At 51.1% G+C, this 19336-nt stretch overlaps 1 long non-coding RNA gene across 1 annotated transcript in view; it reads right to left on the bottom strand.

Annotated features, from left to right (window-relative positions):
• Nucleotides 1-698: 698 nt before the first annotated feature.
• Nucleotides 699-19336, bottom strand: part of LOC142486110 (uncharacterized) — a 54691-nt gene continuing 36053 nt past the window's right edge. The window contains exon 3 of the long non-coding RNA XR_012798802.1: nucleotides 699-856. This is a non-coding gene — a long non-coding RNA (uncharacterized LOC142486110). The remainder of the gene's footprint in view (nucleotides 857-19336) is intronic.

The raw sequence follows: 19336 nt of genomic DNA, 5'->3' as shown, positions 1-19336 counted from the left end.
TTCTGTCTCTCTCTCTCCTGTCTGTCTCTCTCTCTCCTGCCTGTCTCTCTCTCTCCTGTCTGTCTCTCTCTCTCCCTGTCTGTCTCTCTCTCTCCTGTCTGTCTCTCTCTCTCCTGTCTGTCTGTCTCTCTCCTGCCTGTCTGTCTCTCTCCTGTCTGTCTGTCTGTCTCTCTCATTTCTGTGCAATAGCGGTGTTCATAAGTACGCTGCAACGCTTGTTTCTGTTGGTGTGCGCTGCACGCTTGTTTCTGTTGGTGTGCGCTGCACGCTTGTTTCTGTTGGTGTACGCTGCACGCTTGTTTCTGTTGGTGTACGCTGCACGCTTGTTTCTGTTGGTGTACGCTGCACGCTTGTTTCTGTTGGTGTACGCTGCACGCTTGTTTCTGTTGGTGTACGCTGCACGCTTGTTTCTGTTGGTGTACGCTGCACGCTTGTTTCTGTTGTGTACGCTGCACGCTTGTTTCTGTTGGTGTACGCTGCACGCTTGTTTCTGTTGGTGTACGCTGCACCGCTTGTTTCTGTTGGTGTGCTGCACGCTTGTTTCTGTTGGTGTACGCTGCACGCTTGTTTCTGTTGGTGTAAGCTGCACGCATGTTTCTGTTGGTGTAAGCTGCACGCTTATATTAGGAGTTTATACCCCATATACCCTTTATTCTTCCCAGATCGCTTATTGATTATTTGTATTGAAAAACTAAAATAAAGAGTGAAATAAAACTCGTCCCTCCCTGGCACCTCGTACCCCTCAGCTCACCTCAATACACAGACAGGTGGGGTCCCCCTTCTCCGTCACCGCGCACTCCCTGCCGGCCCCACAGAACACATTGGCGCACACCTTAGACTTGCTCTTGGGTTCTTCCTGTTGATGGAAGATAGAAGCACAGTAAGTGTGTGTGTGTGTGTGTGTGTGTGTGTGTGTGAGGCAGTGTGTGTGTGTGAGGCAGTGTGTGTGTGTGAGGCAGTGTGTGTGTGTGGCAGTGTGTGTGTAAGTGAGGCTGTGTGTGTGAGTGAGGCTGCGTGTGAGGGAGTGAGGCTGCGTGTGAGGGAGTGAGGCTGCGTGTGAGTAAGGCTGTTTGTGAATGAGTGAGGCTGCGTGTGAGTGAGTCTGCGTGTAGGTGAGGCTGCGTGTGAATGAGTGAGGCTGCGTCTGAGTGAGAAAGGCTGCGTTTGAGTGAGGTTCTGTGTGAGTGAGAGGCTGCGTGTGAGTGAGAGAGGCTGCGTGTGAGTGAGAGAGCCTGCGTGTGAGTGAGACAGGCTGCGTGTGAGTGAGAGAGGCTGCGTGTGAGTGAGTGAGGCTGCGTGTGAGTGAGACAGGCTGCGTGTGAGTGAGAGAGGCTGCGTGTGAGTGAGGCTGCATGTGAGTGAGAGAGGCTGCGTGTGAGTGAGTGAGGCTGCGTGTGAGTGAGAGAGGCTGCGTGTGAGTGAGAGAGGCTGCGTGTGAGTGAGGCTGCGTGTGAGTGAGGCTGCGTGTGAGTGAGTGAGGCTGCGTGTGAGTGAGAGAGGCTGCGTGTGAGTGAGGTTCTGTGTGAGTGAGGCTGTGTGTGAGTGCGGGGTGGGGGGAGAAATACAGTACGACCTGTAAGAATCACAATCTCAATACTGTTCACTATGACACAAATTACACAACCTGTGTGTTTTAGGAGAAACATTTTTTCTCATTTCTTTTCCCCTTTTACCAGTTTTCGCCCCAATGTTTTTCTTTGTTTTAGCGTTGTTTTTGCAAAGGGTTATGGGTAAACACATACAGACGAACCATTCATTAATTCACTTTAAAGTTCTTTAACAGGGGGTTTCCCAAACTGGAAACACTAGAAAACAATAAAACCGCGCAGGACGTGTTCGGGGACAGGATACTAACATTACACGCGTTAAACTCGCAAAGGATTCTGGGGAGAAGAAGGCTTCTCTTAAGCAGCACAGCACAATTTGTATGTATTTTTTATTACAGGATTGAAGCGGGGGGAGGGGGGGGGTCTCCGGCGCGGATCCACGTTCATGTCAGCCCCTGTGACCGCCTGCTTCCCGAGATACCGACCTCTGGCGTGTGCGGCGCGATCTCCTGCAGGTTTAAATGTCCCAGTTACGCGGGCCAATAGGAAGCCGCAAGGGGTGACGTCACTGATTCTTATTGGCCCGCGAGACGCGGGACATTTATGCCGCCATGGCTGAACTGCTACAGCCCCCCCCCCCCCTGCGGAGGTCAGTATCTCGGGAAGCAGGGGGTCCCCGGAGCGGAAATTAACGCGGCTCAGGTCCCGGCGTCACGCTCGCCAGCAGCAGGAGAGATTGCCTTTCCTGCAGGCAGAGGCGACGGGGAGGCGTGGCGGGGGGCGCGGCCGTGACGTCACGGAGCTGGTTTTGCCCTCATAGGGTGAACCGCTCCCGTCACCGCGGCAAATTCAAGCAAAGTTGTCGCGTGAACCCTGTCACACTTGTGCACGCGCTCGCACACTATAGACATGCAAATTGGCGTCCTAGTGTTTGTTTGGAACTCGCGTCATCTCCTGCACTGTGGACGCAGCAGCCGACGCATGTGACTAAGTTGCAGTACCAGGACCTGTCAGGGTGTGGCAGCATTTATCCCACTAACTCCTTCCTCCCCCCCAGAGAGGGGCGAGCCTGTGCGACCCCGGTCCGCTGATTTTCCCGGGCTTTCCAGAACAAGTCTGATCCACACGCGGATCCGGTCGGATTTCAGAAACGTTAGCCCGTGCAGGTTCTTTAAAATGCCTCCACGGGTCTCGGAATTAAGGTAAATCCGGCCCACGGAACGTGTTTATATCTAATCTGACATGGGGGGGTTTGGGGTTCAGTTTGCAGGTTCGGACTCTGGATCCGGCAGACGGATTTTCAGCAACAGGACTGATCCGTAAACTGCGGCTCAGAGGAACTGGCCAATCCGTGATGGACTAGGATGTCACGCCTCTCACACATCCCATGATACAGAACACACGCCTCTCACACTTCCCATGATACAGAACACACGCCTCTCACACATCCCATGATACAGAACACACGTGTGTCACACCTCTCACACATCCCATGATACAGAACACGCGCGTTCACACATCCCATGATACAGAACACACGCTGTCACACATCCCATGATACAGAACACACGCGGTCACACCTCTCACACATCCCATGATACAGAACACGCGCTGTCACACATCCCATGTGTGTATGTATGTATGTCTTTATTTGTATAGCGCCATAAAATGTACATAGCGCTTCACAGTAGTAATACATGTCATATAAATAACAAATATAAATAACAGATCATGGGAATAAGTGCTTCAGACATACTGTAAAAGTAACATTAAGGAAGGAGTCCCTGCTCCGAGGAGCTTACAATCTAATTGGTAGGTAGGGAGAACGTACAGAGACAGTAGGAGGGAATACTAGTAAGTGCTTCTGCAGGGGGCCAAGCTTTGTGTCATGTGTCCATGATTATCCAGTGCTACTCATATGCTTCTTTAAGTAGATGTGTCTTAAGGTGGGTCTTAAAGGTGGATAGAGAGGGGGCTAGTCGGGTATTGAGGGGAAGGGTATTCCAGAGGTGCGGGGCAGAAAGTGAGAAAGGTTTAAGGCGGGAGAGGGCTTTAGATACAAAGGGGGTAGAAAGAAGACATCCTTGAGCAGAACGCAAGAGTCGGGATGGTGCATAGCGAGAAATTAGGGCTGAGATGTAAGGAGGGGCAGAGGAGTGTAAAGCTTTAAAAGTGAGGAGAAGAATGGAGTGTGAGATGCGGGATTTGATCGGAAGCCAGGAGAGGGATTTCATGAGGGGAGATGCTGAGACAGATCTCGGAAAGAGTAGAGTGATTCTGGCAGCAGCGTTTAGGATAGATTGTAGGGGAGACAGGTGAGAGGCAGGAAGGCCGGACAGCAGGAGGTTACAGTAATCAAGACGGGAGAGAATGAGGGCCTGAGTCAGAGTTTTAGCAGTCGAGCAACAGAGGAAAGGGCGTATCTTTGTTATATTGCGGAGGAAAAAGCGACAGGTTTTAGAAATGTTTTGAATATGAGAGGAGAATGAGAGAGAGGAATCAAGTGTGACCCCTAGGCAGCGTGCTTGGGCTACTGGGTGAATGGTCGTATTTCCCATAGCAATGTGGAAGGAAGCATGATACAGAACACACGCGGTCACACCTCTCACGCATCCCATGATACAGAACACGCGCGTTCACACCTCTTACACATCCTATGATACAGAACACACGCTGTCACACATCACATGATACAGAACACACGTGTGTCACACCTCTCACACATCCCATGATACAGAACACACGCGCTGTCACAACTCTCACGCATCCCATGATACAGAACACACGCGGTCACACCTCTCACGCATCCCATGATACAGAACACACGCGGTCACACCTCTCACACATCCCATGATACAGAACACACGCGGTCACACATCCCATGATACAGAACACACGCGGTCACACCTCTCACACATCCCATGATACAGAACACACGTGTGTCACGACTCTCACACATCCCATGATACAGAACACACGTGTGTCACACCTCTCACACATCCCATGATACAGAACACACGCGGTCACACCTCTCACACATCCCATGATACAGAACACACGCTGTCACACATCTCACACATCCCATGATACAGAACACACGCTGTCACACCTCTCACACATCCCATGATACAGAACACACGCTGTCACACATCTCACACATCCCATGATACAGAACACACGCGGTCACACCTCTCACACATCCCATGATACAGAACACACGCGGTCACACCTCTCACACATTCCATGATACAGAACACACGCGGTCACACCTCTCACACATCCCATGATACAGAACACGCGCGGTCACACCTCTCACACATCCCATGTTACAGAACACACGCGGTCACACATCCCATGATACAGAACACACGTGTGTCACACCTCTCACACATCCCATGATACAGAACACACGCTGTCACACATCCCATGATACAGAACACACGCGGTCACACATCTCACACATCCCATGATACAGAACACACGCTGTCACACCTCTCACATCCCATGATACAGAACACACGCGCTTTCACACATCTCAACACATCCCATGATACAGAACACACGCTGTCACACCTCTCACACATCTCATGTTACAGAACACACGCGGTCACACATCCCATGATACAGAACACACGCGGTCACACATCCCATGATACAGAACACACGCTGTCACACCTCTCACACAACCCATGTTACAGAACACACGCGGTCACACATCTCATGATACAAAACACACGCGCTGTCACACATCTCACACATCCCATGATACAGAACACACGCGCTGTCACACCTCTCACACATCCCATGTTACAGAACACACGCGGTCACACATCCCATGATACAGAACACACGCGGTCACACATCCCATGTTACAGAACACACGCGGTCACACATCCCATGATACAGAACACACGCGGTCACACATCCCATGATACAGAACACACGCTGTCACACATCCCATGATACAGAACACACGCGGTCACACATCCCATGATACAGAACACACGCGGTCACACATCCCATGATACAGAACACACGCGGTCACACATCCCATGATACAGAACACACGCGGTCACACATCCCATGATACAGAACACACGCTGTCACACATCCCATGATACAGAACACACGCTGTCACACATCCCATGATACAGAACACACGCGGTCACACCTCTCACACATCCCATGATACAGAACACACGTGTGTCACGACTCTCACACATCCCATGATACAGAACACACGTGTGTCACACCTCACACATCCCATGATACAGAACACACGCTGTCACACATCCCATGATACAGAACACACGTGTGTCACGACTCTCACACATCCCATGATACAGAACACACGTGTGTCACACCTCTCACACATCCCATGATACAGAACACACGTGTGTCACACCTCTCACACATCCCATGATACAGAACACACGTGTGTCACACCTCTCACACATCTCATGATACAAAACACACGCGCTGTCACACATCTCACACATCCCATGATACAGAACACACGCTGTCACACCTCTCACACAACCCATGTTACAGAACACACGCGGTCACACATCCCATGATACAGAACACACGCGGTCACACATCCCATGATACAGAACACACGCGGTCACACATCCCATGATACAGAACACACACGGTCACACATCCCATGATACAGAACACACGCGGTCACACATCCCATGATACAGAACACATGCGGTCACGCCTCTCAGACAGTAAGTAACTTAAGTTTCCTGTGCATCTCGCACTGTCCCATGCAGCCTACTCTGGGGTAGAAACCCCCTCAGATCTGAGAGCAATCAGACAGCTGGTTTCCGCTCTGCCAAGAATGCGTGTGAACCCCCCCCCCCCCCCCAGAGTGGAGGGTCCGGAGGTCAGAGGTCAAGTTTTCCCATATGTGATCACTTCCAAATGACAGGGAAGAATCCCTCCCTTGTTCCCGATGAGGGGGGGAGGGGGCTTTTATAAAAGATCCCGCCCAAAAACAGGTGACCACACAAACGACGGATCTCCAAAAATATTCTGCCCTCCATGTGCATACATGCATACATACATACATATACATACACATACATACACACATACACATACATACATGTAAAAACTGAGCAGAGAAGAACAAGAGAGAGATCGTTAAACAGAAACAGAACGGCCAGCGCAACATACAAAATGACACAACATATAGTAGTACAGAGATCCTTATTTTCCATCGGACTGAGGGAACTTTTATAAGGAAGGAAACTGATACCTTTGCATCAAGGCCTCGTGGACGCATATATAGGAGTGTGGCCATATGTGAGTGGGGAGACGGGGAACGCGCCATCATTTACGCTCTCATGTAACGCTCAGTGTATTTATTTAGGTTTCGTGGTGCGCGACGATCCGAGTGATTCTCCCACTTCAAAGACACGATTCCTTACCACCGTGGCACTCGCTGCGCCAAATGGGAAAACAAATGCTTGCTTTGGTTACTTATCCCGGGGGGTAACCCCTTCACTGCCAGCGGTACTCAGCAGCAGTATATAGTGCGGCAGATCTCGCTGTACATGTTCCGTGTTGCTTTGTGCGCTGCTCCGGGAGTCAGACCGTTACAGCCGCAGTCCCAGGGAGATAGGCAGCGGTGGGATTCAGCCGCTTCTCACCGGTGCTTAATTCTCTTACCTGGGGCGGGGGGTGTCTACCGGCATCTTTTCCCTGCGTAACTTCTCAATATGGCCGACGTAACCGCACCACGTGATGCCCGTTGCTATGGCAACGAGACTTCGCGCGTCGTCATGGGTACGTGGCGCCATGCAGCCATTTGGAGAAGATATGCTGGGGAAAGATGCTGATAGACGCCGACCGCCGCGGTAAGAACCGGTTATTAAAATGTTCCATCCCACCCCTGCAGACAGCGCTGAGACGCGCGTTTTGTTGCGGGAGGCTATTAAATGTGGCGACTGCTTTTGTTTTTTCATTGAAAAATGTAACAAACGACTCGGGCCGGGAGGGGCGCTGGGAAGTCTGTCAGTAACCTCCTTCCCAGCACCGCGGGGGTTAACCCGGTGCGCGCCGGTGTACCCGCCGCTCCCCAGACAGATGTTACAGAACGGTCGCTGCTGATGCCGCGGCAACCGCCGGACCCGAAAAACATTGAAGAAGCGATAAACAGGGTTGTGGGTGCGCGTTCTGCAGGGGACGTATATCCCCTATATATCCCCTATATGCAACAAGACAACAGGCTTACACGTCAGCAGTTTATAGAACAGTATGTAAGCAGGTTTAGTTATTTATTTATAGAATGTGTTACCAGGAAGGGATACAGGGCCTCATGCAGAGAGCAGCGCTATTTGAAATCTCGCCATTTTCCGGAGAAAATCGCGCTAAAAACAGCTGAAAATGGCGAGCTAGGGAAAACGCGCCATTTTTTTTTCTATTTCAAAATCTCGCCGCGCGGCTGGCGAGAAACTACATCTCGCCAGTCTGAAAAGTATCCGAATTCAGAAAGGCGCGCTCGCCATCTAGCGGCTGTTTTTGGCGCAATTTTCGTCAATTTTCTCCGCCAACTAAAGTTGGCAAGAAGCAGGAGCTCGCCGGCTATAGGGGAAAAAAATGCGCGGTTTTTTTTTCTTCCCCTTTCAGCTGCGCGCATCTCCTCATTTACAATTCTCCACATGCAGTAATGCTAAAAATAGCGGATTTCGCCCATTTCTGCATATGGAGAATAAAACTCTCCATTAAAGCTACTTTTTATTCCCCTCTCCAATTTTAAAAAGCGCTGCTCTCTGCATAGGCCCCACAGTGAGAGTTTCCGCTCGTTTTCACGTACGTCCTGGGCACAGAGTTATGATGACAGATACATGGTTACAGATACACGGTTACATTAAGTGAGCAGGGTTATACATTATATACAAGACATAGCTTGCACAGTAAGAGATAATATATATTATAGGCGTATGACACAGTTACAGACCTCGGCTCTGTATTTGTGTACATGTGCAAACCTGTGTATCGTTGTATATATCAGTGTTTAGGGTTCACTTTGCCTTTTTGTGGGTCTATCAGTGAGTTTGTGTGAGTGTATCATTATCATTGTATGTATATCAGTGTGCCTGTGCGTGTGTACAGTATCAGTGTGCCTGTGCGTGCATTAGTGTGCCTGTAAGTGTATCAGTGTGTGTATTAGTGTGCCTGTGCGTGCATTAGTGTGCCTGTAAGTGTATCAGTGTGTGTATTAGTGTGCCTGTGCATGCATTAGTGTGCCTGTAAGTGTATCAGTGTGTGTGTATTAGTGTGCCTCTGCGTGCATTAGTGTGCCTGTGCGTGTATCAGTGTGTGTGTATTAGTGTGCCTGTGCGTGTATCAGTGTGTGTGTGTGTGTCTTAGTGTGCCTGTGCGTGTATCAGTGTGTGTGTGTGTCTTAGTGTGCCTGTGCGTGTATCAGTGTGTGTGTGTGTGTGTGTGTATCAGTGTGCCTGTGTTAGTGTGTGTGCCTCTAAGTGTATATCTGTATATCAGTGTGCCTCAGTGTGCCTGTGTGTGTGCCTGTGTGCCTGTGTGCCTGTGTGCGTGTGTTAGTGTGCCTCTAAGTGTATATCTGTATGTGTATCAGTGTGCCTGTAAGTGTGTGTGTGTGTGTGTGTGTGTGTGTGTATCAGTGTGCCTGTAAGTGTGTGTTTATTAATGTGTTGATACAAACTAACCCCTCCAATGTCATTAATTCCAGAGAACAAAAACAAGTCAGGCATTACTTTTAGCGAGGTTAGATTTGTTTAAGGAAGACAATGACATTGTTACACACTTTACAAAAGGTTGTTTTTTTAGCCAGCTATATGGGATTGCACCTTTAAAAAGCGATAACCTATTTCTACGAGGCATTGCCCTGTTACAGTGAGCCTGGGTTTCACGTGTACTACTAAAGCAGTACGGGGCGCCCCGTTACAAAGTCTCCCCAGCAGAAGGGCAGCCAACGGGTGTGAGCCCCTCACTGCCGCTCGCTGATGTTAAAGCTTCCCTATTTCAATCTGAAACTCGCCAGCCCTTTTATCTGCTGTGTACAATTTTCCAACTCTATCTGTCCACGAAACGTACCCTGTTCTTTCAATGTACGCATGTATTGTTATAACTCTGTCCATGAAACGTACCCTGTTCTTTCAATGTAAGCATGTATTGTTATAACTCTGTCCACGAAACGTACCCTGTTCTTTCAATGTACGCATGTATTGTTATAACTCTGTCCACGAAACGTACCCTGTTCTTTCAATGTACGCACGTATTGTTATAACTCTGTCCATGAAACGTACCGTTCTTTCAATGTACGCATGTATTGTTATAACTCGGTCCACGAAACGTACCCTGTTCTTTCAATGTACGCACGTATTGTTATAACTCTGTCCATGAAACGTACCCTGTTCTTTCAATGTACGCATGTATTGTTATAACTCGGTCCACGAAACGTACCCTGTTCTTTCAATGTACGCATGTATTGTTATAACTCTGTCCACGAAACGTACCCTGTTCTTTCAATGTACGCACGTATTGTTATAACTCTGTCCAAGAAACGTACCCTGTTCTTTCAATGTACGCATGTATTGTTATAACTCGGTCCACGAAACGTACCCTGTTCTTTCAATGTACGCACGTATTGTTATAACTCGGTCCACGAAACGTACCCTGTTCTTTCAATGTACGCATGTATTGTTATAACTCTGTCCACGAAACGTACCCTGTTCTTTCAATGTACGCACGTATTGTTATAACTCTGTCCACGAAACGTACCGTTCTTTCAATGTACGCATGTATTGTTATAACTCGGTCCACGAAACGTACCCTGTTCTTTCAATGTACGCATGTATTGTTATAACTCTGTCCATGAAACGTACCCTGTTCTTTCAATGTACGCATGTATTGTTATAACTCTGTCCACGAAACGTACCCTGTTCTTTCAATGTACGCATGTATTGTTATAACTCTGTCCACGAAACGTACCCTGTTCTTTCAATGTACGCATGTATTGTTATAACTCTGTCCACGAAACGTACCGTTCTTTCAATGTACGCATGTATTGTTATAACTCTGTCCATGAAACGTACCCTGTTCTTTCAATGTACGCATGTATTGTTATAACTCTGTCTACGAAACGTACCCTGTTCTTTCAATGTACGCACGTATTGTTATAACTCTGTCCATGAAACGTACCCTGTTCTTTCAATGTACGCATGTATTGTTATCTCTGTCCACGAAACGTACCCTGTTCTTTCAATGTACGCACGTATTGTTATAACTCTGTCCATGAAACGTACCCTGTTCTTTCAATGTACGCACGTATTGTTATAACTCTGTGCCCAGGACATGCATGGAAACCAGAGGTAAAACATTTTTATACATAAAGAAATAAGTAGCTTTGCAAAACCTTAAATTGGTTGTAATGTTTTTACCAGCATGTCCTCAGAAAGCAGCCGCGCGCCGAACGTCACGCGGTGCGCGCGCCGAACGTCACGCGGTGCGCGCGCCGAACGTCACGCGGTGCGCGCGCCGAACGTCACGCGGTGCGCGCGCCGAACGTCACGCGGTGCGCGCGCCGAACGTCACGCGGTGCGCGCGCCGAACGTCACGCGGTGCGCGCGCCGAACATCACATGGTGCGCACGGGATAGAAAAGAATTGGATATAGGGTACACCATCCTGCAGAATGAGTGGCTCAGATACACAGCGCGTTAGCACAGCTTTACTCCCATTGGTAGGAACGAGGGCGGAGGCGTGCTAAAGAGTAGTTATCTATAACGCTACGTACAGAGCGCCCTTACCCAGCATGCAGTACTTTAGTTAGTGAAACAATGGCGGGGGTAATTTCACGCCAGATCAGAGCCATTTTGGCTCACCATTTACCCATGTGAGGGAAGGCCTGACCCTACTATACTGCATATACCAGGGGGCTCAAACGCAGTCCCCAAGGGCCACCAGCAGGCCAGTTTCTGTGGATATCTCTGCTTCAGCACAGGTGGCTTAATCAGTGGCTCAATCAAAGACTGAGCCACCTGTGCTGAAGCAGACTGATTGAGCCACCTGTGCTAATGCAGAGACTGATTGAGTCACCTGTGCTAATACAGAGACTGATTGAGCCACCTGTGCTGAAGCAGGGATATCCATAAAAGCGAGCCTGTCGGCGGCCGCTGAGGACGGCGTTTGCGACCCCGGATATATATGTGTATGACGTTAATATTTAGGACGCCGCTGGGATTCTCGCACCGAGCAGTTCTGGGTTCCCTTACTGTATATATGCGGATTATATAACCACTCCCAGGATTACGCACTCATTCATTGGGGACCAGGAAGGCACAGTATATAACGCTGCCGTGTATGTTCACAGTTACGTGGGATAATCTAAAAAACAAATGCATTTTCTCAGGGTTGGAAACATAACCCCCCCCCCCCCCCCACGGGAGATCCCGGTAATGCAGCGTGTAGGGCCAGGGTGGGCAACATAACCCCCCCCTGCAGGAGATCCCGGTAATCCCCCCCCCCCGCGGGAGATCCCGGTAATGCTGCGTGTAGGGCCAGGGTGGGCAACATAACCCCCCCCCCCCTGCAGGAGATCCCGGTAATCCCCCCCCCCCGCGGGAGATCCCGGTAATGCTGCGTGTAGGGTCTGCAGTGCCAGCCATACAGTGCAGACACCTCCGGTGATGAAAGGGTTACACAGGAAACGATTTCCCCCCAACTGTGTAACTATTTCCAGCTGCAAACACACAGCTGGGAGCCCAAAGTCACTGGCCAATCAGAGAGCAGAGTTCTCAGAGGGTCCGGCCAATCAGAGCTTGCCAGGTACTGTACCCCCCCCTGCACTGCCAGAGAGGGTCTGATTATTCTGCACACGCACTGAGACGTGACGTGTGTAACCCCCGCACTGCCATAGGGCTGATTATTCTGCACACGCACTGAGACGTGACGTGTGTAACCCCCGCACTGCCATAGGGCTGATTATTCTGCACACGCACTGAGACGTGACGTGTGTAACCCCCGCACTGCCATAGGGTCTGATTATTCTGCACACGCACTGAGACGTGACGTGTGTAACCCCCGCACTGCCATAGGGCTGATTATTCTGCACACGCACTGAGACGTGACGTGTGTAACCCCCGCACTGCCATAGGGCTGATTATTCTGCATACGCACTGAGACGTGACGTGTGTAACCCCCGCACTGCCAGAGGGTCTGATTATTCTGCACACGCACTGAGACGTGACGTGTGTAACCCCCGCACTGCCAGAGAGGGTCTGATTATTCTGCACACGCAGACGTGACGTGTGTAACCCCCGCACTGCCAGAGGATCTGATTATTCTGCACACGCACTGAGACGTGACGTGTGTAACCCCCGCACTGCCATAGGGCTGATTATTCTGCACACGCACTGAGACGTGACGTGTGTAACCCCCGCACTGCCATAGGGCTGATTATTCTGCACACGCACTGACGTGACGTGTGTAACCCCCGCACTGCCAGAGGGTCATTCTGCACACGCACTGAGACGTGACGTGTGTAACCCCCGCACTGCCATAGGGCTGATTATTCTGCACACGCACTGAGACGTGACGTGTGTAACCCCCGCACTGCCAGAGAGGGTCTGATTATTCTGCACACGCACTGAGACGTGACGTGTGTAACCCCCGCACTGCCAGAGAGGGTCTGATTATTCTGCACACGCACTGAGACGTGACGTGTGTAACCCCCGCACTGCCAGAGAGGGTCATTCTGCACACGCACTGAGACGTGACGTGTGTAACCCCCGCACTGCCAGAGGCTCTGATTATTTTGCACACGCACTGAGATATGCCGTGTGTAACCCCCGCACTGCCAGAGCGTATGATTATTTTGCACACGCACTGACATATGCCGTGACGTGTGTAACCCCCGCACTGCCAGGGAGACCTGTGTATATTGCTCTGAACTGCCTTGTACACATGTTGCAGACCTATTACCCGTGGTATCACCAAATGACGCGTGTGCGTTCTCTCCTTAACCATTGTTTTCAATAGTGTGCCGTTAATAACCTGCCGGCGTGAACATATACATATATAAATAAAACTCCCACGTGTGAGCACGTTTACACGTCACAGGCCTGCAACTATGCCCTTCCCCATTATCTTAGTGTTCCTTTTAGCTTCTTATCCCATTTTAACATGGTCCCCTATAACTAGGTTATGCCCGACACCTGGAGAGAAGACACTGCAGCCTGTAAAAAATGGAAGATATGACGAACGAGCCGCGGCAGAACCGCGTGTAACCCCTCCCCTTCCCCGGCTTAGGAGTGAGGTGCACAGGTGTATGTGTAAGTGCAGGCGCTGTGCGCCGGACTTCTCGTTACCTGGATCTCAGGCCCGGTGTCCGGCTGGCTGGGTGTGTGAGCCGGGAGGTAGATGCGGAGGTTGAAAAAAAGGGAGCGAGAGACTTTTAGGTGAAAATGAACATTCTTTATTTTTCACAAACGGGACAGGCTTTCATGGACCCTGCACAACTTGGTCCAGCAAGGTCCACATGGCTTACATATCTGGCATTGTACATCAATATCACGGATATAGAACCTGGTCGGCACCCTTTGCAGTGGCCCTAACCCTTAGCGGGGTCTCATAAGAAACACAATGAGACCCCCTCCTCCTTCTACCCCGATGACATGTGGGCTCCTCCTGGGGGTCTGAGGCCTTAAGCCCCCACCCCAAAATGTATAGGTAACTTAACAGGTCACCATGGTTACCTGGGAGGGATCCAGGCCCCCCTAACATACACCCACTCTCTCTGGATGACAGAGTGGGCTCTTTCTGGAAGGTGGGCGGAGCCAGAATGGCAGTTGCTTCACTGCAACACTTACTAATAGGTTATGGCTAACTTCAATAACAACTATACTTAACCCCTTATCTCCCAACAGGGAGGTTACCCTCTCCACCCAGTGGAATGAAGGTTGCCCCCCACATTCAGGGACACTAGGGAGACGTACATTAACCCACAATCCTAACACATTGTGAAAACGTTGATCTTATACAGAGGAATATATTTTTCACACATATTAAAGAACACAGTATATACTTTCAATAACTTAACTTTCGTTTCAACACCAGAGACCCAGCGTACCAGCTTATAGGGGAAACCTGTAATCATATCCCTTAAGAACAGCGGGGTTTGAACAGCAAATATAGTGCAGTAAACTTTTCCCATTTTATGCATACTGGGCAGGGTCCGGCTTTGTAATAAGACCCCGTGTCCCATCGCTTACTATAATGGAATAGGATCTGGTGCGCCCACCATCACCCACGTATTCCACGCGGTCTGCGGAAATACTACAACCTCCCTCTAACGCCTTCATAACCCCAAACAATGTTTTTGCAGATATACAATGATATCATCCCGCACCCATTTATCACGTCGCATTGCGACCTTCCTCATCACACGCTCTGGCACATAGGGATAGTCATACCCCCAAATCTGTCTGACCTTCTCTCGTACCACCCGGTCAGCTCTACTCAATCTAGTTAGCTTTGTTTCCTGCAGCCCCTGGGCCCAACCCAAACCGAAGGTTCCTCAGATGGGACAGGAGCTCCAGTCTCTTCATGTAGCACATCAGGGCTAAAATGCACCTGATCGGCAGTGGTGTCCAGGCCGCGTATGTAGGCCTCATTCTCCTCATCCTCCGTGAGGCGACCAAGAACAGGAATGGGCAGCAGCGGGCTCTTCTGGTACCACGTCAGTGGTACCACAGCAATCGGGAGCCCCAGCACCCTGGGTGGAGACGTCCGTCCCCTGTAGACTCCCAGGAACAGCACCCACGGCCGCTGTGGGTCCTCCAAGCTCAGCCAGGCGGAGGTACGGTGCACCACACTTGTGGCATAGAGCCAAGAGTTTCAGCTGTCCCCCGAGGCGGCCGCAGTCCACACACACCGCTTTCAGAATAGTTTTCCCCGGTAGCGTGATCACGAGGACCCTGCCCGGGAGCTCATAATATTGTGCTGTAGCGCGTTTGGAAGTCATTTCCACGTGAACAACGTCTCGTGTTGCAGAAGGTAGCAGCTTTCCACCAAGAATCACAATGAAGGTTTTGGGCGCGGTGCTAGCATGCAGTTACAGCCATGTGAACACTTGTTGCCAATTTCCTTAATTCCTCCCCCCAGGGAATCTGATAGGACAGTCCCCTGGGGGCGAGGACAGTCCCCTGGGGGCGAGGACAGTTCCCTGGGGGCGAGGACAGTCCCCTGGGGGCGAGGACAGTCCCCTGGGGGGAAGGACAGTTCCCTGGGGGCGCGGCCAGAGCTTTCGTGCCTTTTCTCTGCAGCAATCTTGCAAATTGCCTACGTAGAGGACGCACAGTTTTTGCAAAACTGCGCTGATTTTCGGCGGGAACACTTGCAGAGGCAGAAACCAGTCCGTTCCGGTACCGTTTCTTGCAAAAACACGGTCTGGTTTAATTTAAACAGCAGGAAATAGGAACAGAGACAATGAACATTACAAAAAGTGACAAACACACACATCTTCGCTCCAAAAGTCTCAAAATGAGCAAAAGAAAAAAAATCAGTCCCTGGCTTTTAACCAGCCCCACGTTGGTGGGCAACAATGTAACCCCTCTCCTTCCCCGCCTTAGGCCGGGGTCATAGAGGGGTGAGGAGTTCTGAGCCGCGCTGCCGGGGGGGGGGGGGGAGGTGGTTGGAGGCGGGGCAGTGACGTCGCTGGGCCAATCGCCCGTGACGCACTGACGTCGACGTCACGGCGCCGTGACAGTGACGCAGCTCTGCGCTGATTGGATGTTTTCAGCCGACAGCGCGCTGAAAAACAGTTTGGCTGTCGGCTGAAAGTTCCAGCGCCTCAGCACGCCTGCGGACGCTCGCGTGAGCCCCCTCTCAAGGCATCCTCATTGAGGATGCAGGGGCTCAGCGCTGAGCGTCCGCACGGCTCAGCGCGGCCTGTCCTTCTATGGACTCGGCCTTAGAAGGTGTGAGTTGCACGGGTGTATGTGTAAGTGCAGGCGCTGTGCGCCGGGCTTCTCGTTACCTGGATCTCAGGCCCGGTGTCCGGCTGGCTGGGTGTGTGAGCTGGGAGGTAGATGTTGGGGTTGAAAAGGGGAGCGAGAGACTTTTAGGTGACAACCAAAGTGAACATTCTTTATTTTCACAAACGGGACAGGCTTTCATGATACCTGCTTTCTTGGACCCTGCAAAACGTGGTACAGGAAGGGCGACAAGGCTTGCACATCTGGCATTGTACGTCAATATCATTTATATTGACCAGTGATTTTCAACCGTGTGTGTCTGTGTGTGTGGGGGGGGGGGGGGGAGAAAGTGTGTGTCTGTGTGTGTGGGGGGGAGGGGGAGAAAGTGTGTGTCTGTGTGTGTGGGGGGGGAGGGGGAGAAAGTGTGTGTCTGTGTGTGTGGGGGGGAGGGGGAGAAAGTGTGTGTCTGTGTGTGGGGGGGGGGGGAGAAAGTGTGTGTCTGTGTGTGTGGGGGGGAGGGGGAGAAAGTGTGTGTCTGTGTGTGTGGGGAGGGGAGAGTGTGTGTGAGTGCGTGTGCGAATGAGGAGCGGATGGATGAGAGTGAGAGGGGGAGTGTGTGTATGGGCTCGCTCAGACCGCTACTTCAGCGTGCTTGCGTTCGCGTCTCTGCCTCGCGTGCTCCTGCTGCCCAGCGATCTCTGCTCAAACTGCAGGAGTTGGGTTGCGGCGTTTGGGGCGTGGCGGGGGCGTGTAACGAACGCTACAACCAAAAATGATATTTGGGGCGGCAGTTGCGTCACGTGAGCTGGTTCAAGCGTCCGTAGTATCTACCCTGGACTCTGCCTAAGGGCCTCATGCAGAGAGCAGCGCTAAAAGGAATCTCGCCATTAGCCGGCGAAAATGGAGCTTTAAACTGCCGAAACAGGCAAGTTTTAAAAAAAGCGCCATTTTTTTTTTCCCTTGCAATTCGACGCGCGTCTGGAGAGTTTCTAATCTCTTCAATTTTTTTTCTCTGCCGTATGCAGAGAGCCGCGATCGCCATCTAGTGGCTGTTCGCGCCAAAAAAATGGCGCGATTTTCAACATTTTTCCTCTCCACCAAGCAGCTGGCGCTCCGCAGCCGGTGGAGGGGAAAAAAAAAACGCAATTTTTTCCCCAGTAGTTTCAACAGCGCTCATAGCGCTCATAGCGCTGGTTGAAACTCTCCATATGCAGAAAGGCAGTTTTATGCCCTTTCTGCATATGGAGATAAAAACTCTCCAATAAAGCTAAAAAATTTCCCCCTCTCCAATTCTGAATAGCGCTGCTCTCTGCATGAGGCCCTAAGTGAGAGGGGAAAGTGTGTGTGTGAGAGGGGAGAGTGTGTGTGTGTGTGAGAGAGGGAGTGTGTGTGTGTGTAAGTGGGAGGGGAGAGTGTGTGTGTGTGAGAGGGGAGAGTGTGTGTGTGTGAGAGGGGAGAGTGTGTGTGTGTCTGTGTGTGTGAGAGGGGAGAGTGTGTGTGTGTGTGTGTGTGTGTGTGTGTTTGTGTGTGTGTGTGTGTGTGTGTGTGAGAGAGGGGAGAGTGTGTGTGTGTGTGAGAGGGGAGAGTGTGTGTCTGTGTGTGAGAGGGGAGAGTGTGTGTGTGTGAGAGGGGAGAGTGTGTGTAAGTGAGGGGGAGAGTGTGTGTGTGTCTGTGTGTGTGTGAGAGGGGAGAGTGTGTGTGTGTGTGTGTGTGTGTGAGAGAGGGGAGAGTGTGTGTGTGTGTGTGTGTGTGTGAGAGAGGGGAGAGTGTGTGTCTGTGTGTGAGAGGGGAGAGTGTGTGTGTGTGTGTGTGTGTGTGTGTGTGTGTGTGTGTGTGTGTGTGTGTGTGTGTGTGTGTGTGTGTGTGTGTGTGTGTGTGTGTGTGTGTGTGTGTGTGGAGAGTGTGTGTGTGTGTGGAGTGTGTGTGTGAGGGGAGAGTGTGTGTGTGAGGGGAGAGTGTGTGTGTGAGGGGAGAGTGTGTGTAAGTGAGGGGGAGAGTGTGTAAGTGAGAGGGGAAAGTGTGTGTGTAAGTGAGAGGGGAGTGTGTGTGTGTGTGTGTGTGTGTGTGTGTGTGTGTGTGTGTGTGTGTGTGTGTGTGTGTGTGTGTGTGTGTGTGTGTGTGTGTGTGTGTGTGTGTGTGTGTGTGTGTGTGTGTGTGTGTCGGAGTAAAGGAGAGTGGAGGGGGAGACAGCCGGCAGGGGAAAAAGGCTGAGCTCAGACCGGCTGCTACACTACCGCGCATCCGCGCCTCTGTCTGCTGGGCGATGTGTGCCCATCCCCCGCAGACAGAATGACGCGATTGGAGGCGGGACTTTAAAAAAAAAAACCTGTGTGTGTTTGTGATTGGCTGGCGAAATACACGTCACGCGGCTACCGCTTCAAATCACAACTTCAGTTGTCTCCTTCAAGTGCAGCGGCGTCAACGCTGTTCTTCCCCGCCGTGGGTCGTTTTCCGTTTGAAACCTCCCCCCCACCAAAGCGAAAGTGGCGAACGCACACGTCGCCTCGCAGCCTGTCTGAGCTCAGCCTAAGGCTACGCTTATAGTGCCGGAGACGAAGAGATGACTTCCAGCGATTGCGACCAACCCGTCGCTCCGCGCTAACTATAAGCGCACGCGACAGCGGCAATGCATTTGTTTTGCCGCGGCGTCGCTGTCGCCGGCACTATAAGCGCAGCCTAGCCTAACAGACACCCACTCTGGATGACAGATGGTCCTTTCTGGAAGGTGGGCGGAGCCAGAATGGCAGTTGCTTCACTGCAACACTTACTAATAGGTTACGGCTAACTTCAATAACAACCTGAACTTAAAGCTGCAGACCCA

The sequence above is a fragment of the Ascaphus truei genome, unplaced genomic scaffold (genome assembly GCF_040206685.1).
Source record: "Ascaphus truei isolate aAscTru1 unplaced genomic scaffold, aAscTru1.hap1 HAP1_SCAFFOLD_745, whole genome shotgun sequence".
In the NCBI taxonomy this organism is placed as follows: domain Eukaryota; kingdom Metazoa; phylum Chordata; class Amphibia; order Anura; family Ascaphidae; genus Ascaphus; species Ascaphus truei.
Note: the sequence above shows the minus strand (reverse complement) of the source record. Positions and strands in the feature narration are given on the sequence as shown.